Here is a 26,445-nt window from a genome sequence, read left to right as displayed (position 1 = left end):
TCTAACATAAATCTGCCCCCTAGTGAATATAATGACGAAGAAGCCATACATCCCTGAGTTATCGATGGCTGTGTTTCGGACTCCTTTAGAAGACGCATGTTGAGAGAGACGCTCAGCTTAAAATAAGTACTAACACCAACAGGACCGAAGTAAGAGCGGACCAACAAGCTGATGATATTGAAGCTGGAATGGCAAAATGTGAATCAGCGTTGGCCATGAAGAGTAAGAACAATCACAGAGTAAATGCATGTAAGTTGCAGTCTATCAAAAATAAAAGGTTGTTCATCCAATGTGGATTTTCATATCACCATGAAGACAGATGTCCAGCCATAGGACAAATGTGCAACGGCTGCGGTAAGGAGAACCACTTCATAATGGTTTGCAAAGTGAAAGAGACACTAACAATGTCACAGTGATACGAGAAAATGGACACCAGAAAGATCTAGATGCTTTCTTGCCACAACCACAAAACAAAAAGGTGGCATCAGTTATGACAAGTAGAAACCGGACAAAGTCGATTTTTGTTAAGTTCATCCTACAGAGGCTCATAAACGTCATCATCGAGTGCCAGTGAGGAAAATGGATGTGCACTGATGACATCAACAAGTGAATGATGGACACATGTAGGTCTGGCTGCTTGCAAGGAAAAATGAGTGACAAAAGCAAACCACCAAACAAAACATTAAAACTGATTTGGACATTGTCCCAAGATTACAATAAAGGCCAATGGTTGCCCTATAACTTTCATTAAAGACAGTGGTGCATCGATTAACATCATGCCAGTTGAAAAATTCAACAGCCTATCTCTGGTCCCACGTCTCTACCCATCAAAAATGAAAGTGTATACGTGGGCAGCTTCTAAACTGTTGCACAGTCAATGGTCATGCACAGCAATTTTGAGACATAAAGCAGTATCAGTGCAAATGACAATTCATGTTCTTCAAGGAGCTTCGTCTAGTGCTTCCCTGCTCAGCTTTGCCACCGCTGCAGACATAATATCTATCAATTACAACCTGCACGCTCGATCTGAAGTTGTGAGTCAGTTCCTGTCGTTATTTTATGGCCTGAGCACGCTCAAGACAATGAAAGTATGATTTCACATCAATGAGGACATTGACCCTGTTGCCCAGCAGCACCGCAGTCACTTTCCATTTGCAAGAAGCCGTTGAGAAAGAATTAGAAACTATGTTGAAGCACAACATTATTGAGCGCTCCACTGGTCCTATGCCATAGGTGTCACCCATAGTGGTGACGCCTAAAAAGAACAGTGAAGGTGCGGTGCACCTCTGTGTTGAAATTAACCCTGGGCGAGACACTACGCTTCGCCCATGTAGTGTACGTAGCGCTGCCTGTTTCTCAGTTTTCGAAGTAGGCGAAGCAGGCAGCGCCTACGCACACGCGAGGGCGAAGTGTAGCTGCCTGCCGCCCACCACCCGCCTCCCGCCCGCCCTCCTTTTAAAAGATAACATAAATTTATAATAAAGCAAATTAAAAGGCACTTACCTGAAGCGCGGTGTCGCCGGGGCTCCCTCTTCCTGGTTTGCAACTTTTCTGACAAATGCGCATGCGCGGACGCCCGCGCATGCGCATTTCTCGCAAGAAATGCCACTGCGCGGGCGTCAAATTATTTGGACACATATTTTCTGATTGTGGAATGACTCCTGACCCTGATAAAGTAAAAGCACTATCAGCTACATGCCCCCTGCAAGAGGTCACCATGCTGAGACCCTTTCTAGGAATGGCCAGTTGTTACTCAAGATACATTCATGATTTTGCTACTGTAAGTGCTCCATTGAGAGAGGTGACAAAACAAAAGGTCCCGTTTCAGTGTTCTGTTAAATGTGATCAAAGGATTAAAACATGCAATTGTAAATGCAACTGAGATGGCCTACTTTGAACCCAAACTACACACTGAGATCACAGTGGATGCAAGCCCACTGGGGCTGGGGTCAATCCTTGCTCAACATAATGGTCATCAATATGCTCAGACATATTGTGGTATCTGTCAGTCTAATCCTGTCTGAGACAGAAAGTGCCTCTCCTCAGCTGGAGAAGGAGAGTCTGGCTGTAGTGAGGGTATGCAAACATTTTCATGTGTTTTTGTATGGAAAATGTTTCACTATCATCACAGATCACCAAGCGCTACTCACCATCTTTGGAGATCCGAAAGCCAAGATGCACTCCTGCATTGAGAGATGGGGTCTGAAACTGCAAGTTTGCGATTATGCAGTTGTACACAAGGCGGGTAAAGAGCAGAACCCTGCTGATTATTTTTCATGAGTACCACTAAATCATCACAGTTCGACATCCAAGACACCTGAGGAGTACATCAACTTCACTGTGAAATCCAGTATGCTAGCGGCCATATCCCTCAAACAGATTATTGAGGCCACTAACGAGAACATGCATGTTCTCAAAGACATCATTTTTGCTCAATCCTGAAAAAGGAGTGTTCGGCCTCTTGCTCATGATGTCGAATTTGTAAAAATTAAAAAATGTATAGAATGAACTGTCTGTGACCAAAAAAGGTGTTGTATTGAGAGGCTCAAGAATTGTCAGACCTTAGAGCCTAAGACAACAAATCGTTAAACTATCGAATGAAGAACATTGTGGGAGTGTAGCTACCAAATGAGCCGTAAGAGGCTGAGTGTGGTTCCTGCACTTAAACAAGGTAGTTGAGAGGGAAATCAAAGAGTGTCATCTCTGCAACTGCCTTTCCCCCAAAGTGACTCAACATCCACTTTCCATGTCTAACCTTCTAAGCTTCTAGAAAACAGACATCATCTCATGGTAGTCATTGATGAATAGTAATGTTTCCCTTTGGTAGAAGAGCTATCATCAACAACCCGTAACAAGTTCATTGAGTAGCAGGACAACATCTTTGCAGCGTGGGTTTTCTCCAACTATTCTCAAATCTGACAATAGTCTGCTATTCAACAGGAAAGAGTTCAGCGAGTTCCTAGTCTGAATGAATATCAAGCATCAACAGAGTACACCTCTGTGGCCCCAGGCAAATGTTGTCATGGAACAATTTATGGGCACCCGCAAAAGGGTAATTTAGTGAACATCCCTTCTTCACTCCACAATGGGTGAAAACCCCACCGCCTTGATGTTTGAGAGAGCCATCAGATCAAATCTGCCCCAATGGACAGCAAAGCGATCCTTGAGTGCATACAAGGGTTGTGTGACGTACACTTCTCGAAAGTGCAAGATGAAGATAAACGCCGACTGGCTTTGGCGAGCCCAAGAGACGGTCTACAATGAAGGTGACTTGGGGGCATATGTATCAACCGATTTTGTATTCGCAAACGCTGCGAATCGCAAAAAAAAGCGTTTGCGAATACAAAATCGCAAAAGGAGATGTATGAGGCATTTCAGCCTCGCAATCTTAAGGAAACGCTAAATTTGCGATTTCTTAAGTTTGCGTAAGCATTTAAGAAATCGCAAATTGCAATTTCTTAAATGCAATGTAACACGCACCCAAGTTGTGCGATTTCTCCTTAAGAAATCGCAAATTACCACCAACTTCAAGTTGGTGGTAAATTGCGATTTCTTTGAAATATGGACTTTTTTGCATATTTCAAAGTGCCATGTGGTGCACATATGTGCGCCATATGTGCACACATGCTGATTTCAGGGGTGCATCAGGGTGTCATCATGACATCCTTGCACTTTTGAAAATATTCTCAATTTGCGATTAGCAAATAGCGAATCGCAAATTGAGAAGGACTTCCCATTCATTGCTATGGGCCTCCTGGCCCATAGGAATGAATGGGAAGGTATTCCTAAATTGCGATTTCGCAATTTGCTAATTGCAATTAAGGAATTTTAAGAAATCGCAAAAGTTGTGCAATTTTTTTTAATACATCCCGTTTTGCAATTCTCAAATAGCGATTCTCAAAAAATCGCTATTTGAGAATCGCAAATGGAGATGTTGATACATATGCCCCTTAGTCCTGGTTAGGCAAATATGAAAGTGGAAAACGGACACTCCATTTGCTGTTTATCCTCTGAGGGTTGTGACGTGCAAAGGACACATGGGGACTGCACATCGTCTCGGACAGTCCATCACAAGGGATTTATCACATTTGAAACAGCTACCCCAGTGATCGTCAGCTTCTGCACCTACCAATGAGGCAATCCGCCTGACAGTCCAGATCAAGAATCAGAACCTGAACCATCGGTGCCTTAACAGGGCGCATCTCAACCACTCCATGTCACTCGATCTGGTCAAATAGTGCAAGCACCTTGATTACTCATCAAAGAAATATAACTGTTGTTTGTACCTTTTATTTAACAAAGGGGGATATGTAGTGCTGTGAGATCGCATGCTAGGACCCTTGCAGTTCTGGACAGACTCAGTGGAGGAAGTGCATAACTAGTTGGGAGGTGCGGTTATTCACGGTTATGACCTAACCAGAGAAAAGAGTGAGACTGGATGCTGAGGAATAAAGCTATACTTAATCCAGAGCTCCGTGTGTGGCCTATTTTGCGCCCGGGCTGGTGGAGGATGCTAACAACAGCGGTGCTGTTACAGTGATGTCACTCTGCACAGGAAGTGAATGAGAGTGGCCCATGTGGGGATTGTTGGGTGCTGCTCGTGATGACGACAGTGGTGCTGTCACTCTGCGCATGATATGAATAATGGGAGTGGCCCATGTGGGGGAGGTGTTGTGTGCAGTTTCAGATGACGACTGTGATGCTCTTACCACAATGTCACTCTGTGCAGAGTGTGAATAATGAGAGTGGCCAATGTGGGGAGTAGCTCATAGCAGAGTCACGTAGAGAGGTGAGGGGTTCCAATTAGATGATAAAGGAAGATAAAAAGAGTGCTAAAGAATACACAATATTGCTTTCTGTTAGTAACTGCTGCAGCTGTTTAGCAATCGCAGTTGGTGAGTATAATTTTATTGGGAAGAGTATATTGAAGGTGTATTCATCGTGTTATATTGTGAGAGAGTGTGCGATAGGGCAGTTCCAACTAAGTAGAGAAGAGCACTGATGTATTAAGTAACCTCTTGACACCAGTATGATTCTGTTTCTTTTGTTTTTTGCCCCTTTCTGATCTGATTGACGATGAGAGAGTCTAAATGAAGATGTTTTGTGCCATATACGATGTCATCGATGAAGTAAAAGATCTAATAAAGGTTGTAGCTCCTCGCACTGACAGCATACAACCTTATTTCGGGATAGAAGGTGATGGGTTCAGGTAGGGAATGACGCTTTGGTTAGAGAGACTGGTAAGAAATGATCACAGCAGATGCAGGGACTGACTGAGCCTACTGTGATTTTGGCATTCCCGTAGAATGTTAGAAATTGGTGTCCAATGTGGGGTCTTTTCAATGGTGGGGCTATCGAGACCTCAGTAAGCTTAACCTTGTGTGAGATCAGCTACAGCATTGGTGTTTGAATATAAGCAAACATTAAAATCTGCTACGATGGCGGGAATGGTGGGGTGAAGCAACATAAGTGATTGTGTCTTAGAAAGAGTCAAGAAGATGCTTATTCTCAGCAGGGGTGCAGTATCAAAGTAAAGTAGATGGATGGAAACACCTAGGTTTACCCACCAGGTGCAACTTGGAGAAAGGAAAGAATGGAAGATCAAGGCATAGGGCTGTTGAAGTAATATTTGATGGGCGAAGAGCAAACCCCGGCTGCCTCTCACTTTGTTGATAGCAAGTCATCTCAGGCTGTGCAGACATTAAAGGAAAGCCTCCTTCATCCATATATCCATGCATTCAACCATGAACTTAAACATTCATCCATCGATGTACTCATTAATCAATCTGTGCTCCTTCACCCAATCATCAGTGCATGTGCTCATCAATTTATACAACCATCTTTCCACTTATTTACAGAGCACACTGTGAGTTATGAGGTTTCCATCGCAGACTACAGTCTGATTTACTTTATGAAGAAGTTCTTTAGAATGAATCCACAGGCACCCTAATGAGCTGATTGTGTGTGATTTAATTATCTTTTGATACATCCATTACTCAATTCCTTATTCATTCAGCCATTGGCTCGCTCTTGCATGCACTTACTCGCCCATCCACAATGCTGTACACACACACTCACCAATCAGCGAAGAGACGCTTTAACTTATAAACCAGGCACATGATCGTTGATTCTTGTTTTCTTTAATGCATTTGTATTTAACCTATCCTTTCGGACCAATAAATCATTTAGGGGCATATTATCAAGGACGGCGTTAAAATTATTGCAGGTTTAGTGGCAGAAAACTGCCGTTAAACCGGCGATAATGGGCTTGATAATATGCCCTGGAGAATTATTCCAATAGAAGCCCATGTTCACACCAGAACATGGACTTCTATTGGAATTCTCATGGGCAAATTATCAAGCCCATTATCGCCGTTTTAGCGGCAGTTTTCTGCAGCTAATCCGGCGATATTTGTTAACGCCGTCCTTGATAATATGCCTCCAAGTGCCCAAAATAATTTTTGCGTTCAACTTTTCACCGTAAGGTATCGTTCAGCACAAGTACAGTTGAGTATTTTGAGTTAACAGGTTTTTCCTTTACTCTTAGGTTAAAATATGCATATAATGGAATTCAGTTTATTAGTAAATAAAATGTGGTTCATTTACTGTACTTTCCTTCCCATTTGCTGTCCCTACCCGTTGCCAACAGCAGACCTCAGTGTGGTGTCAGCATGCATTGTAGCCTGCAGCAGGTCACAAGGTTTAGATCTGATAAGATAGCTCAGTGGGCTGATGTATCATCTTTACAGATCCGCCTGTCACATGCAGCACATCAAGGGTGAATCCAGCAACGACGAGCCAGCCTTTAACCCTTCTGACGTCAATAGGACCAGGCCACTCTGCTGGGGTTGGTAGCATCACTAATTACAGACCTACAAGGTAACACCGCGTCAGCAAAGCACATATAAAAAGATAATTATTTTGTATGTGGACCATGAAAGGTGGGATGTTATTCCCTAAAATGTGCAATATTGGTGCTCAATCTAGTGAATAATAGTAAGTCTTTCTCACTAGTAGTGAGTGGGTCATTTCTATCTACACTGAGGAATTGCTGACACTTCGAAGTAAAGAGCAGTTGCATAGCTTTTACTCATGGCACTTTTCTAGCATCCCTCCAGAGTCAGCATGGCAGTGGGGAAGCCGGCGACATATAATGAGCTGGACTGGTAGGCAAATTGCATGCTCCAAGATGTGCATGGCAGTGTTTGTGTTTAGGCTAATGGGAGTGCCTCTTACGTCCCTTGTTGAGACCAATGCTTTTTCTGGGTGCACCGTGGAGTACACACACTCAGGAAATCTCAGCAGGGCCTGCATACATGTTCGGGTAAATGCAACACCTTCCTCCGTGTCCACAGGGTGGTGTATCCATCACTGGATCTCGGAGAGACTAGTCATTGTGAATTGTGCGGGCATGTTTTGTACCAAGTGCAGTGCTGTCGTCATATGGCTGTGAGGGCAGTGCCTCATGTTTGGTGTGCAGCGCGGTACAGGACAGTCCTGTCACCGTATGCTCACACTCTGGTGTGCAGGTAGTGCGAGCACACTTTACACAAAGAAGGCAATGCCACTGTGTGCTAGGGGCATGGAAAGTCAGTGAACAGATATTCAGATCAAGGCACGACTGTGACTATGTGAATATGAAAGTAAGGTCTTGGTATACAGAGTAGCCATAGTCAGCATAGTCCCCTCCTTGTGTACAAGTGAGCACAGTGTACTGTAAGCTCGTGGTTTGCAGGACCGTGCCCACAGCACAGTCCTGCTGTTGTATGCCTGTCAGAGCCAGGCTGTACTCCTAGGGGCATATTCACAAGGACTTATCTCCGATTTATCTCCACCTTATTACATCAAAAGTGGAGATAGATTTAAAACCCCATTCACAAGCCGGTGCAAACTGCAGACATTGCCAGTATTCCCTCGATAAATGCCCCAAAAGTTATCCCCACGGTGGACACCACCAACTAACCCTAATGAGATGCAGAGTAGGCGTTCCCATGCAAAAACACAAGAAAAAACCACACCACCACTCTCACAATGAACTGCCAGATCTGCGAAGCAAACCAAAAACAGGCGATAAGCCGCGGTAGTAGCAGGGAATTAACACCTGCCTTTTGCTGGTGTTAAGCAGGACGACTACCTGCAGCATAAAAGGGAGCCCAGCCAAGAGCCACACCGGAAGACCCACAGATGCCATGGAGACAATGGACGACACCCACCGCAACCACCCCAGGCCCGCCACCACCCCCAGGACCTGTCCCGCCCCCCCAGACATACACATACCGTGCACGACACATGCCACAAAAAGTGCATGATGACGCACATTGGCAAAAAGAAAACACACATGTGTGGCCAGAAGAATGAGAAACAGTCACACAGCACTGAAGTAACAACCAAAAACGTTATTGAAATACAACACAAAACACGAATGCGGAAAACTCCCGTCGGGTCCGTCAGGGACAATCTCGACGTCACAACTTGGAAAATAAAGCACAAAATCAGGACGTGTGTCTTGCGCACATCAAAGGAGCGAGACTCAGAGAAACAGAGAAGGAAAGAAAGCCAGAGAGAGAAAGAGAGGGAAGGAAAGGAAAGGGGAGAGAGAGGGAGAGAGAGAGAGAGAGAGAGAGAGAGAGAGAGAGAGAGAGAGAGGGAGAGACTGGCGCCCCTGCACACCCAGGCCCCACTGCTCACTTGCTGCCACAGGTGTGTCCATCAGTGGGTACACCACGTGCTCGTGCAAGCTCCAGGCCCCGGTCCCGCCACCATGGCCTCCATGAGCCTCTGCATGTGTGCTAGCTCACGGCTGTCATCGCTGGAACCACTCTGAGCAGACAGGTGTTCTTCTCTCTGCATCATCACTCCAGCGATGTCAATCAGGGCTCATTGGAGACCATGGAGTGGGCCGTGGGTGTCCGTTAGGGACTGGAGCTAGTCCCTGATGGGACCTAGACACCCAAGGATGGCGTCCTGTTTGGTAGCCATGATGGCAAACCCCACCCGCACCTGCTCAGCCATCTCCCTCTGGCACTCCAGCATAGGGCGTTGGAAGGCCATGTGTTGTTCCTGGGGGTCTTGGGAGACTGCTGGGGATGTGGGTGCCCCCTGCTGGGTGGTTTGGGTAGTGGGTAGGGTCTCCTCGATGCAGCAGGGCTGCCCTGATCCGGGAGGTGAGTTGCGGATGATGTCAATGATGTCTTGGAGAACTTGGGTGTCGATGCTGGGGGTGTCCTCCTCATCATCAGTGAAGAGTGGCTGTGACTGCTCTGCAGGAGGTGTTGACGGTGCCCCTGCAATGTGAAGGTGAGATGGTGTTTTACAATGTGTCCACATGTATGTATCTGCATGGTAAATGTTGACATTCAGACAGCATGGCATTGTACATTGTGATAGTCTGTAGATCAGGGCCATGACCCAGAGTCACTGGGGGTGTGCACTGTGCTGTGCTTGATTGTGCATGTGTGCCATTGTGGCCATCCCCACCCATCCCCCCAGTGCCTAGTGGTCACAAACTCTGTTGCGATTGTGTTGTGTCCTGCCGAGCAGTGTCCCATCCTTCGACTCCGGCCACAGTCTCCACACTAATGACTGTCGACACCAGCTCCTCCATGTCATCCAGCTTGAGCTGGGCGCTGAACCCCCACCTTCAGTCTGCATTGCTGTGTTCTGGTTGGCTGCGAGTTTCTCCTTGGTCTTGCACTTGATGTCAATCCATCGCCTCTTGGCCTCGTCCATTGACCTCTTGTGCTCTCCGACGGCATTAACCTTGTCCACGATGTCCCGCCATATTCCATTTTTGGTGCCCAATGACACGTTGGAGGTGACGAACAGTTGTTGATGGTGTTCCATCTCCTCTGGGACTAGGATCCTGTTTTCCTGCGGACTGAACTTTGTCTTCCTCTTCTTCTTGTCCTTGCCCTTCTCTGTCACCGAGGTCCCAGGCTAGTCGTCCGGGGTGCTTGTGGGGTTGCACTCGTCCTCTGCGCCTGCTCCGGCTGCCTCCATGGTGCTTGGGTGTTGGTCAGTTTGTGTTTGAGTTATTTTCTACATTTATAGTGATTTTTCCCACCTGCCACGTGTGTATTGCAGGTCTGGCGCTGCTTATCGCTGATTTCCTCATCGCGCTTTGGCCCATTGCATGTTTTTTCGCGTCGAGGTTTGTGTTTTTATATCCGTTGAGGTGGTTGTATCGTGGACATTGGCCGCAGTTTCTGCAGACTATCGCGTGGTACCGCCTTGTTGTGAATTCCACAGGGTTATTTCCCTGCGATAGACTGCGATGTGTAAAGTTGCGTGAGCATTTTTGGTGATGTTTAGCACACGTTCTTGTCAATATACCCCCTAGTGTGCAGGGCTATGGGCGTCTTGCTTCTGGCATGCAGGGCTGTGGGCAGTCATTTATCACATGTGACTCACCCAATAACTCGCTCCTGATGCACAAAATAAGGGGCATATCAGCAACGAGGCGATAAAAAATGATCGCCGCTTTTGCGTCCGTTTTTGGGCGAAAAGCGGCGATAATTTTGTTGCCTAATCAGCAAGGTCACTCAATCGCGTGAAACCTTGCATTAGTGCCTGAATTCTGAACGCCCAGCTTTGCATCTCTAATGAGATGCAAAGTGGCCGTTCCTGCCCTGACATGACTGGAGAAATGTCGCTAAGCGAAATTTTTCCTATCATCAAGCCCCACGCCTGGAGGATAGCAGCAAGAAAAGTAGCGATAACCGCTGTTATCGCTACTTTCCTTACGCCTGCTTCAGGACTGATTTAGCCATGATATCCTATGGAAGGTGGATATCATGGCTAAGTTTGACTTGCCCTATCATCAAGCTAAAGTCAAACTTTGTGAGATTATCGCTGGGTTTCAAGCGATAATCTCACGTTTGGCAGTTTACGCTAGGATTTTTATCGCTTTTAAGATAAGCGTTGCTAATGGCACACTATCTCAGCGATAAAAATCCACGTTAGCCGGCGATAATCATCCTAGCGCTAAGTGCGCTTAGCGATAATTATCGCCGGTCCTAGATGATATGCCCCTAAGTGAGTAGCTAAGGGGGGATAGAGACGCCTGCATGTAATCATAGTCCACTGCCACCCCAGAGCGTCGGCGTACGTGCAACCTGGACCGCTATCCACCATTTTAAAAACAGAAGCAGGACTGCTGCGTGGGAGACGGAGTGAGAGAGGCCATGGGCGGAAAGTGAATGGACGCAAAAGCGAAAAGAGTTCTCCCAAAAGAACACAAAAGCAATAAAATTGTAAGATAACAGTAGTTGGCTTGTGCACTTGTGAGGAAATACTAAAGTGAATGAACCACTAAGGAGTAGGAGGGGAGCAAATACCTTTATTGACTACAGCAGGTCTTGCAGAGAGCGCATGCACACTGTAGGCTTGACCTAAAAAGGGCATACTGGCAAGGCTAAACATATTTCAATTGTGCCTATAGTCAGGCTAAATTAACTCAGTAGTCAACATGATGTTCGAATATATAATTATACTTACAGATGTATATATTTAAAAATAAATGTGAAACGAGATTAAAAAGGAAACGTGACTACACTGTTCAATTGAACATTTATACATTTATATGTAAAATCCTAGTCTCTACAATTTCATTCAATTAACAGATCTAACTGTATCACACAAGTTAAGGAAATCAAGTCACAGAGTGAATATAAACGTCCTATATGAATATACAATTACATAATTGTAACATATAACGTGTGGAGCCTAAATTACGCTGCTCCAAACTGATAGTGCCATATGCCAGCAATGCTAAACTAGCAAATTTAATATCAAGCACAAAATAATCACACTCAAGAAGAGTATATCGAAATTGCAAATACGTTTACTTCAACGTAACGCTGTAAAAACCTTTGAGGGAATAGTATTCTGTTTTGCGGTTCAATGTTTAATCCTCGTTTCTCCACTTCGAATTAAAAGACATTATTTTTCCCAACCACTAGATGGCAGTAGAAGATAGCCTAGCTGGGGACTGACACATTCGAAACAACCTCCTTGGAAAACATTGAACTAGTAGTCCGTAGATTGCACAGCCATCTGATTGGAGTCCAGCTATGTCAATGAACTCAATACTACCAAATCGCCTGCGAATAAAAATCCCCTCTCAAAGGAATAATCCGTATATCTGTAAAAGTAAAGAGGATCATCTTAACAGAGTGTTCCAAAACTATTTGGAATTTATTAAAGTTGAAATACTCAAGACAAACACAGGAGAAACGTGATTGGCTGTTATAAAAGCGATTCAGCGATTCTTTTTCTTTTGACGCTTTTCTTCAAATAGCGCCTCGCGATTAATTTAGACCTTTGCTGAGACAGTGCAAACCATTTTAGAACCTGTTGTTACCTATAGATTAAGATCCACGTGATGTGTGAAAATCACCTGCGCGGCTTTGTGCGAATAGACACGAAACGTGCAGTCAATTTCACAATGTGTTAGGCGTTGATTACGCCGGCTACACAATTAACCATGTTGTTGCAGGATGCTAAAGGAGATTTAGGGACATATCAGCAAGCTGGCGATGAAAAATAATCGCCGCTTTAGCGTCCGTTTTCAGACGAAAAGCGGCGATAATGTTACCGCTTATTCATCAAGGTCACGTAACGCGTGATTCCTTGCTTTTGCTCCCTTTCCCATAACGCCCACCTTTGCATCTCTAATGAGATGCAAAGTGGGCGTTCCGTCCCAAAATAACTGGAGAAATGTCGCTAAGCGACATTTTTCCAATTATCAACGGAATCGCTAACAGGCATAGCGATAAGAAAAGTAGCGCTAACCACAGTTAACGCTACTTTCCTTACGCTTGCTTACCCTGACTTAGCCATTATATCTAACCCCGGGCGTAGCACTACGCTTCGCCCACGTAGTGTACGTAGCGCTGCCTGCTTCGCACTTTCCGAAGTAGGCGAAGCAGGGCAGCGCTACGCACACGCCGAGGGCGAAGCGTAGCTGCCTGCCACCCGCCACCCACCTCCCGCCTGGCACGTAGTGGGGCTACGCGAAGCGCGTAGTGTGCGTAGATTTGGGCACACTACGTGCTGCTTCACGTAGCCCCACTACGTCCACTACGCCCACCCTTAATTATATCCAATGTAAGGTGGATATAATGCCTAAGTATGCCCTGCCTTATCAGCAAGCTAACGGCAAAATGTGTGAGATTATCGCTGGATTTCCAGCGATAATCTCACTTTTGGCTGTTAGCACGAGGAATTTTATCGCTTTTGAGATAAGCGTTGCTGATAGCACGCTATCTCAGCGATAAAATTCCACGATAGCCGGCGATAATTATCCTAGCGCTAAGTGCGCTTAGCGATAATTATCGCCGGCCCTTGCTGATATGCCCCATAGTATTGTGGTTTAGAGCTATCATGTTGTATTTTCAATAACTTATGCAGTTGAGATGTAGTTTTGAGAATAATTTTCTTCAAGCAGATGACAGTCAGAAATACGGAATTCGGAGCGCCTAGCGTGGATCTGTTTGTCCAGGGATATGAATTTACCCCCCGTCCCTTTGCCCCCCCCACACACACACTTATAATCATTTTACTTTCTTCAAGAGCACAGCCAAGTTTGCCCGATGTCTGGAATCGTGACTAGACCTACTGTCCATATTAGAATGTGCAACTTTTAATAACATTAGGGATAAAACCATGCGAGTTGGCTCACCAAAATAAATGCCAGGGGTAGCGGAAGTGCCACCACAGAACCTTGACTTAATTCCGTCACAGGAGGTGGCATTATATGACCCTTGACCCTCGATCTTCATAGGAAGTGATGTCATATGGCCATATCCCCGATAACACCACTATAACTGACATTGCTGAAGTCCCATAATAAATGCATAATTAATATAACAAAGCATAGACAAATGCCGGTTTTAGACACCAACAGTTTTAGGGTGCTGACGGGATATACAAGGGGACCATTACCTGTTATTCTTGGTATTGCATGAAAAAGTATGGGGCATATTCTCAAGGACTTATCACCGAGTTATTGGCACTTTATCGAAGCCAATGTGGCGATAAATGTATCGCCCTATTCAAAAGCTGGTGCTAACAGCCGATATCACCACTATTCCTGCGATAGCAGCCGCAAACAACATCACCACGGATGACACCGGCAACTAACGCTAATGAGATGCAGAGTAGGCATTCCCGTACAAAAAGCCACGACAACACCACTTTGCAACATTCTCAATGACCAGCCAGATCGGCGATGAGATCACAAAACATGCGATAAGGCTCGTTAGCAGCAGGGATTTAACACCAAGTCAGACGTCAACCTGCACCAGAAAAGGGAGCCCAGCCCAGAGCCACAACTGAAGAACAACAGATGCCATGGAGCTACTAATTATGCAGCTCGGAGCCCCAAGATGGCCATAACACCCACCGCCACCACACCCAGGCCCGCCCCCCGTACCCTTCCCGGGCCCCCCGTACTACCATAGAGGCAGCGCAGACAAAGACAGCGGACCTTCAGAAATTGCACCAGCCTCGCAGACTTAACACCAGAGGATGTTATTGCCCACTATCCTACGCATCCTGACCATCATTGCCCACAGGCTGACGGTACCAACACACCGGGCAACCAACATCCCTCCGCAGGCAAAGCTGCTGGCTGTGCTGCACCTGTTGGCCCTGGGACCTTCCAAGCAACAACTGCCAGAGTCAGAGGAGTCTCACAGCCAGCTCTATCCAAGTTCCTCACACCTGTCTTGGATGCCATCATCAGCTTGGTACCCCAGTACCTTCACTTCCCACAGACTGCGCAGGAACAGCTGGAGACCAAGCAAGGCTTCTAAGCCATACCTGGATTCCCGCACGTGTTGGGGGCAATCGACTACACACATGTACTCCTCGTACCCCCTGTCGCCACCGCACACAATTACCGCAACAAGAAGCACATGCATTCAATCAATGTGCAGGCATTAGTGGACCACCTGGGACTCCATCACTCTGACAAGTGTAAGTGCAACATGTAGTGCTAACAATCTCGTAATTTGAGAATAGGTGTTGGGTGTGTCACCTCTGTACAGAGAGGCTGTTTGGGGTGTCATGTATTCGAAATGCCATTTCAGTGTGTCGAAGATAGTACGGAATCCCACTCATAAGCGTTACACATGTGTCCCAAATCATTACATATAGGCTGTCATTTGTGACCTACAATTGACAGCAGGGCTTCTTTTGGTGTCAGATATGTACCACCATGGCGCAGGGATGCACTCTGTGACTCAAGTCTCACAACATGAGCAGCATGGGCATAAGGGAGAATCACTGCCCCTACATTCGTCCATGCTTTCATACTTGATTAATCATGTACATGACACATCTGTGTGTATTGGAACGTATTATTCACATTCAGTGGAGTGTTGCAGCTGTTTTAGTACTGGACCATGCAGACAACACTTTACAATGTTGCCCCGTGGAGGGTCAGCCAGAGTCCTTCAGGGATTGTCAAGTTACTCGGAAGGGAAAGAGTCCAGTCCGCAGGCTGATTGCGGTGTCATTGTTTTGCAAAGAATATATGTCAGTCCATTTCGAGGTTCAAGGTTAGTGTCGCTGAGTGTACCAGGGGACAGTGGAAGGTGTTAATCCTGGGCATGATGCAGAGGGCAGAACCAAGCAGAAACAAGCCATATGGCAGAGATGAGTGCTCAGTGCTACTGCCTCCTTCTTACCACTAAGGCAGATTCATCCTCATCTTCGTCCTCTGACGTTTCATGTGCCTGACATGTGGGTGGTGGTGTTTAGTCTGCAGCAAATGTGCGACATTGACAAATCAGGGGACGGAGATGTGGATGTAGAAGTAGCAGCAGCATTCATCTACGCACTGTCTAGTGGCTTCACTCCCATGATGAGAATCTGCAGGGCATGGAAGATCCCATCTACAGCTTTCTCATGTGCAGCCGTGGTAGCCATTCTTTGCGCCTGCATCCGCTCCATGTTCTCCATGACCATCCTTATGTCTCCCAAATCACGGATGACATAGCTGTAGCCACTCTGACTGGACAGTTGTTGTTGTCTCCGAGTCATGACTCCAGCGACGCCAGCCATGGATTTTTGGGTGGCATGGGGCGGACTGTGAGTGTCCGTTAGGGAGTATAAGTGGTCTCTGATGGGACTTAGAAAGCCAAGCATGGCATCTAGTTTGGCTGCCATGAGGCCAAACCCCACACGCACCTGTTCAGCCAGCTCCTTCTGGGGGTCTAACACACTACGTTGGAGCGCCATGTGTTCTAAGGTGATGTGCTGGGAGCCAGAAGTGGTGGTGGGTGCTTCCTGCTGTGTGCTGTGTGCAGGGGGTGGGCTCACCTTGATGGTGCTGGGCTGCCCTGCTACTAGAGGTGGGGTTTGGAGGTTGTCCATGAACCGTTGGAGTTTGTCGTAGTCGTCCTGGGGGTCATTTCCATCATCACTGATGTGATGCAGGGTTTGCTCTGCAGGAGGTGTTGATTGTCCCTCTGCATTGTAAAGGGGAGATGTATTTTCACTGTGTGTTCCATGTATGTTTTACGCATTGGTGAAGTTTACATACGGACTGCATGACGATGTACATTGTGGCTGTTTGTGAGGAGATGCCTTTTTGATGCGGGACAGTGGACATTTGTACTACATTATGGATATGAGGTTGTACTCGTACATGGTCATCTCATATTTTTTTTTCTCTGCTTTTCTGATGCATTTTCCCACATGATCCGTGGGAATTCCAGGGCTGTCGCTGGTTATCGCTGAATTTTGTATTGCGGTTTGGGACATCGGCGCTTTTTTCGCGTTCGTGTTTTTTAGACCTAGCATTAACTTTACCGCGGTCATTTGACACTTTATCGTGAGACTATCGCATGCTACAGCTGTGTTGAGAATACCACGTTGACACTGCATTATTTTCCCGCAATAGACTGCGATGTTGAAAGTTGTGGTAAGCAAATTTTGCAATAATGGTCACACGTTCTTGAGAATATCCCCCTATGTGTTCTTCCCAAGAGGATATAGTGCCACAAAACACAAACAGCACTAGAAACCTAGGGGCATATTTAATAAGTGGTTGTGCCACTGGAAAGTCTCTTTTACCAATGTTCTGGTGTTGCAATTCCCTGCTCCATATTCACAACATGGCGTTTAGCCACTTTTGTGGCTCAACACCGCTTTGTAAATATGGTACCCTTTCACACAGTTTTCTGCATGAAAGAGGCGTGCAATGGATGTTGCCGTAGGAGTTCCATCGCAACGCACATTGCTTTTCTATGTTGCCCCAGATTTACAAGGATCTGTAAATCTGAGGCAGTGCCAAAACCTAACCCCCATGAAAAAGCAAGCTCTAGATTGGTGCAACTGGGAGAAATGCTTTTATTTCTCCTCGTTATTGCTTTTTCTATGTGTGCTGCATTCTGCAAAACACTATCAATGATTGTTTATGTGTAGGAAGGTGTCCTAAAATAGCTCCCTAGCGCCAACACATACACCCTTGATCCTTAGTGCAAGGGTGTTTATGTTTCCGGGATCATTGCGTGCAGGAAGGTGTCCCTTCCTGCACATAAACAATTATAAAATAATTGTGATTTGTTACTCCTATGTGTGCTGCAGCATGCAGCACACATAGAAGTAGCAAATCGCCATTATTGATTGTTAATGTGCAGAAAGGTGCACCTTCCTGCCCATAAACAATCATCCCTGAAACATAAGCACCTGCGCACTATGGCGCAAGGCTGTCTGTGTTGGCACTAGGGAGCTAATTTTAGCTCCAGTGCTAGGGGAAACACAGGGGTGTGCTATATCCTTGTAAATATGGTGCATCTCTGTGTTTTGGAAATGGCGCAGCACTGCCAAATGTGGCACAGTGCCACGCTGCTCCACTTCTTTGTAAATATGCCCCCTAATCTTTTTTATATAACAAGCGCTCATACTTTAAGATTTCCTTTATGCTATGCTGTGATCAGAAATGCATTGATAAAGAAAGGGAGGGAGAGAAAGTATTTAAATAAAACAATGTTAATTATGTCCCCATGTACTATTTGATATAGACCATATAATGAACATGAACTATATTATTTGCCTAAATTATTTTGATTTAATATTACTTGCAAGGTTTTATCACTTCAGTAAAGCACAGAGGTGAAGGTTTTAAAAACTTAAATTCATTTTTCATGCATTAACAGTAAAGAAATGGTAACAATTTAATTAGCAATGTTTGTTTTTTTGCTCTTCAATGAGAGGAATGCACATAGCACTGTTGAATGTGATTTTTGAAAGTAGTTGCCCATCATACTTGCAGAGAATTACAGCAATTGAAGTGAGTTAACCTCACATTTTTTAGATAGGGTTTTAGGAGCAGGGTGTCTCCCACTATAAACATTCTGAAACATTTGACTAGATAGTGCATTTTAAAGCACAGTTTTCACATACATTTGCTAAAAGGCACAGGCTTTGAAAACACACTCATTAAATATTCACATCTTTCATGGCGTGCCAGGCCAATTTAATTTAATGCTCCCCAAGACCTGATCTCAAATGTTGCAAAATTTGCTGGGGTGCACCATATGTCAATGATTACCTCCATTGTGTCATATCCAGGTTATTGTCATGGGTGCTCTCCATATACCACGGGTGTCCTTTTACCCCCCACAATTACAAAAATATTCCATTGCCAGAATGTTGCCATTAGTGTCTACCATAAACCATAGGTGACCGTTATGTCAAAATGTATCTCTAGTACGTCAACACCAGCATTTTGTCATTAATGCCCCCTCCTATATACCCCAGCTGCCCTCGCTTATGCCAAAAAAGGCCTTCAATGTGCCAACACCAGCATTTTGCCATACATTTCTGGATTGTGTTATTCACTTAGCACATTTATTGTCATTTGCTATTTTTTCTTAACCTTGACATTTATGACACATGTTTGGAAATTAGGAGGGGGGGGGCTATTCACAAAATACATTTTGTAGTACTTTAATTAGTATTACTACAGTACCACTATAGTACTAAAATGTCTTATTCACAAACCTACAAGTGCAAATCTCTACCTCCACCTCTCCCATCTTTTTCATTGGGAGATCCTCACACATAAGTTTACTACTTAGGGCCTGATTATGATGTTGGTAACTGCGAATGACATCTCTGCAGATTCGGAACTGACCGACTTCAGGTCGGCGGTCCAAAACTGCAATTATGTGGTGCGGTCGCAAACTGCCATTTACCTATGGGAGCTTGTGCAGCAGTCGGAAACCGACCATAGCAGAAGCTCCCATTAAGAAAAGGGAATTACTCTAAATCCTTGCACCATGTGGCAAGTACCTCACCGTGCCTGCCACATGGTGCAGGTATTTACAGGGGGCACCATAGGTGTCCCCAAGGCCAACAACCTGAGGCTTTCTAACCGACATCCAAATGAGGCCCTCAGCAGTTTATGGGGTAGGGACCACAGGGAGGGACTGGAAAAAGGGGCTTACTTACCACTAAATTGGAGGAGTTTAGAGAAGAGTAAGGAGAGGTTTTTGGGGAAGGACATACGCTCAACTGCAAAAGAGTAAGCCAGTTGCTATTCACAAACTGCTAAAAATGCACCCAAAACAATGATACATTACTCCTTCTCAGAGCTGGAATAGATCCAACACCACACATGGCCACCTATTGGTACTGCAACATCCTCCCTTAGAAATAAATGACATTAGGGACGTGAAAAAAAAACCCATAGGAAATAATGTTAAATAAAATTTGATTATTTCAAAGAGTTAACAATATAAAGAAATGTAATTAAATGTTAAAAAATTACTAAAAATAAAACATATTTATTATTTAATAATAAAGTATTGTATCAATCCTTTTAGAATTTATAAATTAACGTAACTAGTTTGTATTTAAATATAATGTCATTACTTTGACATAATTATATACATTACTTTTAATGATTATTAATATGTTATAAAAACTGAAAATTACTTTAGGTGAGAGTTCATTTTTCAATTTTAACTTCAAAAGTTTTTATTCAATATATTTAAATTAATTAACAATGTATTTTAAAATTAGAATAATAGCCCTGCAGCATTTTTATTTTGTTCTATATTTAAAATACATATATACAATTAATTTGCATTAATATTTAACAGAAAAATATTTTTACTAATTTCTTTCAAGTTAAACACACTTTTTAAAATGTCCCCTATACTTTACCACACAGAGACTCAACAGTTGTGGCAGAAAGTTCCCTATGGTAACATATAAGGAAAATTAAAATGTTTATTAAACTTTAAATACATTTAAAGCAATACTTTTGAGTTGTATGACCTTATCTAGGAACTCAGCCTTTGACCTCATTCCTCTATATGGTCACATAACTTGTTGGTGACTTGCAGTATCCTTATAATGCACTGCACAGAGTACTTTATCCCATATATAGCACATGAGAGACTGCAATTCCCGTATAAAAACATCTAATTTCCTACAGGCAACTTGTGACATCTCTAGCCACCAGTAATAATGAAAAGACATACCTGTTCAACTGTAATATCTAATTAAAATTCAGTTCTGACATCATAATGCCTGCCGTCAGGGTCAGCAGTCAATGTGAAAGGTAGGACACAGAGCATAATTAAAGGTGTGGTTTAAACGGCCAAAACAAAACCTAGCTGTCCCTGCATCATGCTTTCTTTTTCTAAATGAACAGTTGCATGCAGATATGAAATATTTATGGCAACATGTTTTTTGGATGCTTGAGGTAATTACGGGAAAGACAGAATCTCTCTACAAGTTTCTATACATGCTGGGCTATTGCTTTTTTTCTCTTATATCTAACTTACAATAAACTGATTCTAAAATATGTTGCAAAAATATGTAAGTGCTTTTTGGTGTGCTTTGTTTTGTACTGCATATTCGACTTGGATTCTTCATGTCTGCAAGCATCCTATGTCTTTTATGTGACAGAGCAATACACTAAGGGCCCGATTCTGATGCGGGTTGGAAAAGCTTCCCAACCGAATCGGTTGGGAAATAGTTTCTGACCCACTCGGATCGGGAGAGTCCGACCGGCGGAGTACGATGCATCCGGATGCTTCCAGATATGATTTGGTTGGACTCCCATTGACTTCCTAACTGCATATGTTCCTAACCGTATCATAATTGGGCCATCGGTCGGGAAAACACGTTCCCGATCCGATTTGGAAGGAACAAATGCCGTTAGGAGGCCTTCCTAACCGCATTAGAATCAGGCCCTGATTGGGAATGCTTTCCTAACTGCATCAGAATCAGGCCCTCAGTATTTAAGCAGTTTCTAAGAAAGGTGATGGTGTGGCCATGTATTATACAGAATAAAGTATTCTCTGTCATAAATTAATAGGATAATGCAAGTCAACTAGGAGTCCCATGACCCTATAAATAAATGTGGCTTTTGGCTTCTTTCCTCTACTTGGTCACAGAACTCCTCAGTGACTTGAAATACCCTTATATTCCAGCAGAGAGTACTTTATCCCATATACCATGGTATTAAAGGTAATCGGTGTGTGGGGGCATTGTTTTCTTATGTAGATATTGTTGTTCATTTCCAAATGTTATTCATATTCATATGAGGACCTTAAGTTCTTTCAATAGTTTAGACACACTGGGCCTCATTCACAATACTTTGAAGCATGACAGCACAGCAAGCCCTCCAAAAGAAAAGGGCAGTATTGCACTGTATCTACAAGATACAGCACAGTCCAGTACTTTTCCCCTGCGCTAGTGCACTATGTGCTGCCATGTGCCAAAGCAGGCACCCTTCTGCCATGGTGCAAGGGTGTCTGCGTTGTAGAGGTGATTGTATTTGTGCAGGAAGAAACACCTCCCTGCAGAAAAACAATCACAAGAGGTGTGTTTTCCTCTTTCTATGTGTGCTGCAGGATGAGGAACACATAGAAAAAGGAAAACCATGGAGAAATAAAGGTATTTCTCCTTGTTGCGCCTCCCTTACTCCTCCCCTGGGGAGGCATAAGAATCTGATGCATTCCTAGGTTAACAAAACCTTGTAAATCTGGGAATGCGTCAGGTTCCATGGATGTTCTTTGGGAACACCCATAGCAACACCCATGAAATGCCCCTTTCACGCAGAGTAATGCATGAAAGCGGGCATATTTACAAGGCTATGAAAAGCCAGGGTTGATTTAGAGGGCCTTGTAAATATGGGCAGTGATAATGCATGGCTGGTGCATCAAATCAAATGATGCACCGGTGGTGCAATGGGCTTGTAAATAAGCCTCAATAGCTTTTACTTCAGATTTTGTTAGTTCTTAATGGAGTATTGAGTTATGTTGGAGGAAAAGTAGCAGAATGTGAGTATTGGTTGATGTAGGTGCTGCTCTGACACAGCCCTCAAACTCAGCTACATTTTTTGTAGATTGATAGAATAATAGTGTCTGCAAATTTAGCATGGTGTGACCGTGGTTAGGTCAGAGCCCTCCTGCCCGCATTGTAATCACCGCTTTGGATTCCCTTTCGACCTAGCCATTTCGATAGGCTCAGTCGGAAGAGAATCTGAATCAGTCTTCCGAATGGCTTACGACGGGCTCGGAGAGCCTGTCCACCATTCGGAAAGCCCACAGTAATCTCCCGGCCGGCTCTTTCCGATGAGGAATTACAATGGCAGTTTCCCATAGCCTTTTTGTGCCGGCCTTTCTGCCCCCAGCAGAGCCCCCATGGGTGCAAGGCTGTTGAATGGTGCCATAGGGGGCACCATTGGTCCCTGCACCTGTTGACAGGCACCTTGAGGTGCCTGCCTCGGGGTGCAGGGATGAACTGCACCATAATATTTTGCTATTCCGTTCAGAATGCATGCTCCCCTAGCAAAGTATAGGAATGTGATCGAACAGGGTTTCCTGGAATGGAAACGGCTACAGGAGGTCGTAAGGTTCCAGTTTCAGAACAATGCCGGACGGACTCGGGTCCCTCCGGCATCGTAATCGGTCCCATAGTGTGCAAGGGGCATGTAATGGGTGTAGTGGTGGGCGTTCCGCAGCAACACCCATTCATTTTGATGCTGCCCCCTATTCACAAGGGTGGGGTAAATAGGAGGCATTGCCAAAATTAATACCAGGGAAAACCTGGTCTTAAAATGGCAAAACGAGGAGAAATGCTTTATTTCGCCTAGTTTTTGCTGCTTCTATGTGTGCTACATTGTGCAGTACATATAGAAACAGCAAATTGCAAGAATGATTGTTTATGCATAGGAAGGGACACCTTCCTGCACATAAACAATAATTCCCTCAACACAGGCACTCTAGCACTATGGTGCAAGGCTGCCTGCGTTGGTGCTAGGCAGCTAAATGTAGGGTGAAACACAGGGGTGCATCATATCATTGTAAATACAGCGCATCCCTGTGTTTCTAAAGTGATGGAGCATGCGGTTAGACCTTTGGGAGTTCATTTGTTTTTACCAGTTGTCTTTTCCCAGGGACATCCAGCTCCCTAGTGAACTCAATTTAATCTGTTAACTATGGTTAAGAAAATTCCAGAAGATGCAGGGGCCATAGACAGTTGCTTCCAGTAAAATTCCCTTGCCCCTGGTAATACAGGTATACCAACTTACTGTTAGGAGACAGAAAAACAGTCAGGTATTTATTGAACCTCTGCAATATCTTACCTGAAGAAGGAACCGCATTGGGAACAAACTAAACCTGTTAAAGATAACAGGTACTCTCTTTCAATCTGCTCACCCTTTTCCCAGTCACAGCACACAGACATAGCCCATGTAGGAAATGAACATCTTTTGGATGGCTTCCAACCAGATTTTTGCGTAACTCTCTTTGCTGGCTGTAGAACTCTGTGCAAATAACTTCTTCTAACCAGTGGTAAAGTGCCTACACTCGCCTTTTAAACATGGTTAAAGTGGTATACTCCTATTTTGAACAAATAGCTTACCTAGAATACCCTAATATATGGTACCGGGTATTCCCAGGTCCTGTACTAGTGGATTGTAGCATTTATTGTGCCATCCACTACTGTGGCAGTTCAAACCTAGCTGCAGGCCTTCCATTGAAGTCTAACTGTAGCAGTGTAAAGAGTGGATTTCAACCTGTCAAAATACACCATTTTGGCTGGAGAATACCTTCCTTTAAAATAAAAGTAGGACATGTAAAAAGTTAATGTCAAAACATCCTTACAGTGACTAGCTGCCTAAAGCTATTTCCACTGTAGGAAGACTGACTGGCCAAGAGAAAAACACTGGGAAGCAATGTAAAATATTAATCCTGTTATTTCAGGGTAGGGACCAGCTAGAAGCATGATTAAGCTTTGTAAAAGAAAATATTTCTTTAAAGCAAAATTAAATGGAGAAATCACATTAGCTAATCAATATAACGGAAACTGTACTTTTAGACAGTTACCTCTTCCCTGCCTAAAGCTTCTGGAAACTAATTTGGATTTATGCATGGCACTAGTTAATGGATGGGAATGCCCCCTGGGCACACCAATGGGGTAAAATGTCCTAGCAGAAGCTATACCCACTTTCTCAGCAGTACCTTATTGCAAAAAGTCCAAACATGCCAATTGTCTTAGGCCACACTAAACTTGGGATCTGAGGGCTGAGATGTGTGTGGGAAGTGTGCTATGGTCATCTGAAAGTCCTTCGGCATCTAACACTAAACTCTAGTTTGAATCAGGCATTGTACTCACAACAAATTCAGAGACAGAAGTCTAGTAGGACAAAAGTAGTGTCTTCCCGAAAGCAGACAGTAGATAGTATAAGATAGATAAGATAGCATCTTATTTTCTACATTTCAAGTATGCCTTGAGCACTACATGTGGTGCAACAGACCTGACAAGCAGGATTTAAGTCTCTAGTGTCAAAAAGTATGCCCACACCCCCATTATAAATCAAAAATGTATTTTTGAATCATAGAATAAAGAAAGATCTAATTTTTTTGTTAATTAACAATTGAAAAACATACTGTTCTTAAAAGATATACAAATATATACAAACAATAAATACACAAAACACAAACTTAAAATATATTTTAAAACTTTACATGAAAAGAAATAAAATACATTTCAATTTTATTTTTTTTAATGTTTAAAAAGCTTTAAAAAATCAAATCTTGTTTGGAAAGATATATTAAAAAACATAAAAATAAATAGACATTACAATAATATATAACTAATTAGTCTCAATTGAAGCCTTTCGCTTATAAACAGAAAAAAATACATATAATGACATTAAATAAACATAAAATGAAACAAATTATTACATTTTTAAAATATATGTACAACCTTAAATATACAAATTCAATTAGTTCAATTGATTAAAATAAATGTGAAACATTACATTTTTTTATTTTTCCCTACACATACAGGTATTAAATTTACATAGAATAAAACATTCACATAAACATACTTTACAAATCTCTCTATTCTTTCACCTACCTATAAACCCGCATCCTATTAGTAAAAACATATATATTAATGTACAATATTAACAATAAATCAATTTTAAAATTAAATCATATGTGCATTAAAATACCTTCTTCAAATAAAAATACAAAATATCAAACATATAAAAAATGTATTGCATAGAAAATATCAAACCTACCCCAACTCTTTAACAAACATATTGTAAAAAACACATTATATACAAAAATATTTTAGTAAACAATATATTTTACAACAATAAAAAAAGCACTAAAAATGATATTCTTACCTTTGTATTATTGTCCACAATATTTTTAACACCACAATATTCCTGCAAAAATACTTTTGCCCAATATTTTGTTCGACTAACAGGTTGGGGTGGTCTTGATGGATATGGTAATGTTGTTCCAGATCCCAGTCACATTGGTGGAGATGGCCCGTTGACATTTTTTATTTTTTATTCAGCTCTTTGACTTTAGTCTAACAATGTAATGGCTGCAGATGAACTGGCAGCCACCGGAGATGGTGAGCTTGTTATCCAGCTAGTCAGGGATACTGGTCATGATAACTGGATTTGAAGATGGTGCGGGCCTCACGGGGAGCCACTGAAGTTCCATCAGGATGGGTATTATGTGATGATATTTGTTGGATAAGACAAGCTGCAGCATGCAAGATGCTCTTGGAGGCAGTGTGGAGCCTATGTATCCAAGTAGTAGGTCTTTGCAATCAACAAGATGCAAGATTTTAAGGGTTTTAGAGCAGTTCTGGTGTTGCTATCTGGGAGGAACTGTTTCACTTTCTTTGGTAGAGAGAGCTGGTATCATAACATCTTATTTCTTTGAAACAAATTCCTTGAAGGTGAGGTTGAATTTCAGGGCTTATCCAAGTGAGTTGGCATTGGGAGAAAGGTGGAATTCAAAGCTGTAAATGTTCATGTATTTGAGCCAGGTCTCCACAAGTTGTTGCTTTTTGTAGCAAGAACCAGGAATCCCGTCTTGGTGGGAAACCGAATGATGTAGGTGCTGGGCATCTAGGTGTGAATGATGTCTGGGGGATGTTTCAGAT

The sequence above is a fragment of the Triturus cristatus genome, chromosome 10 (assembly GCF_964204655.1).
Source record: "Triturus cristatus chromosome 10, aTriCri1.1, whole genome shotgun sequence".
NCBI classification, from domain to species: domain Eukaryota; kingdom Metazoa; phylum Chordata; class Amphibia; order Caudata; family Salamandridae; genus Triturus; species Triturus cristatus.
This window is presented reverse-complemented; position numbering follows the sequence as displayed.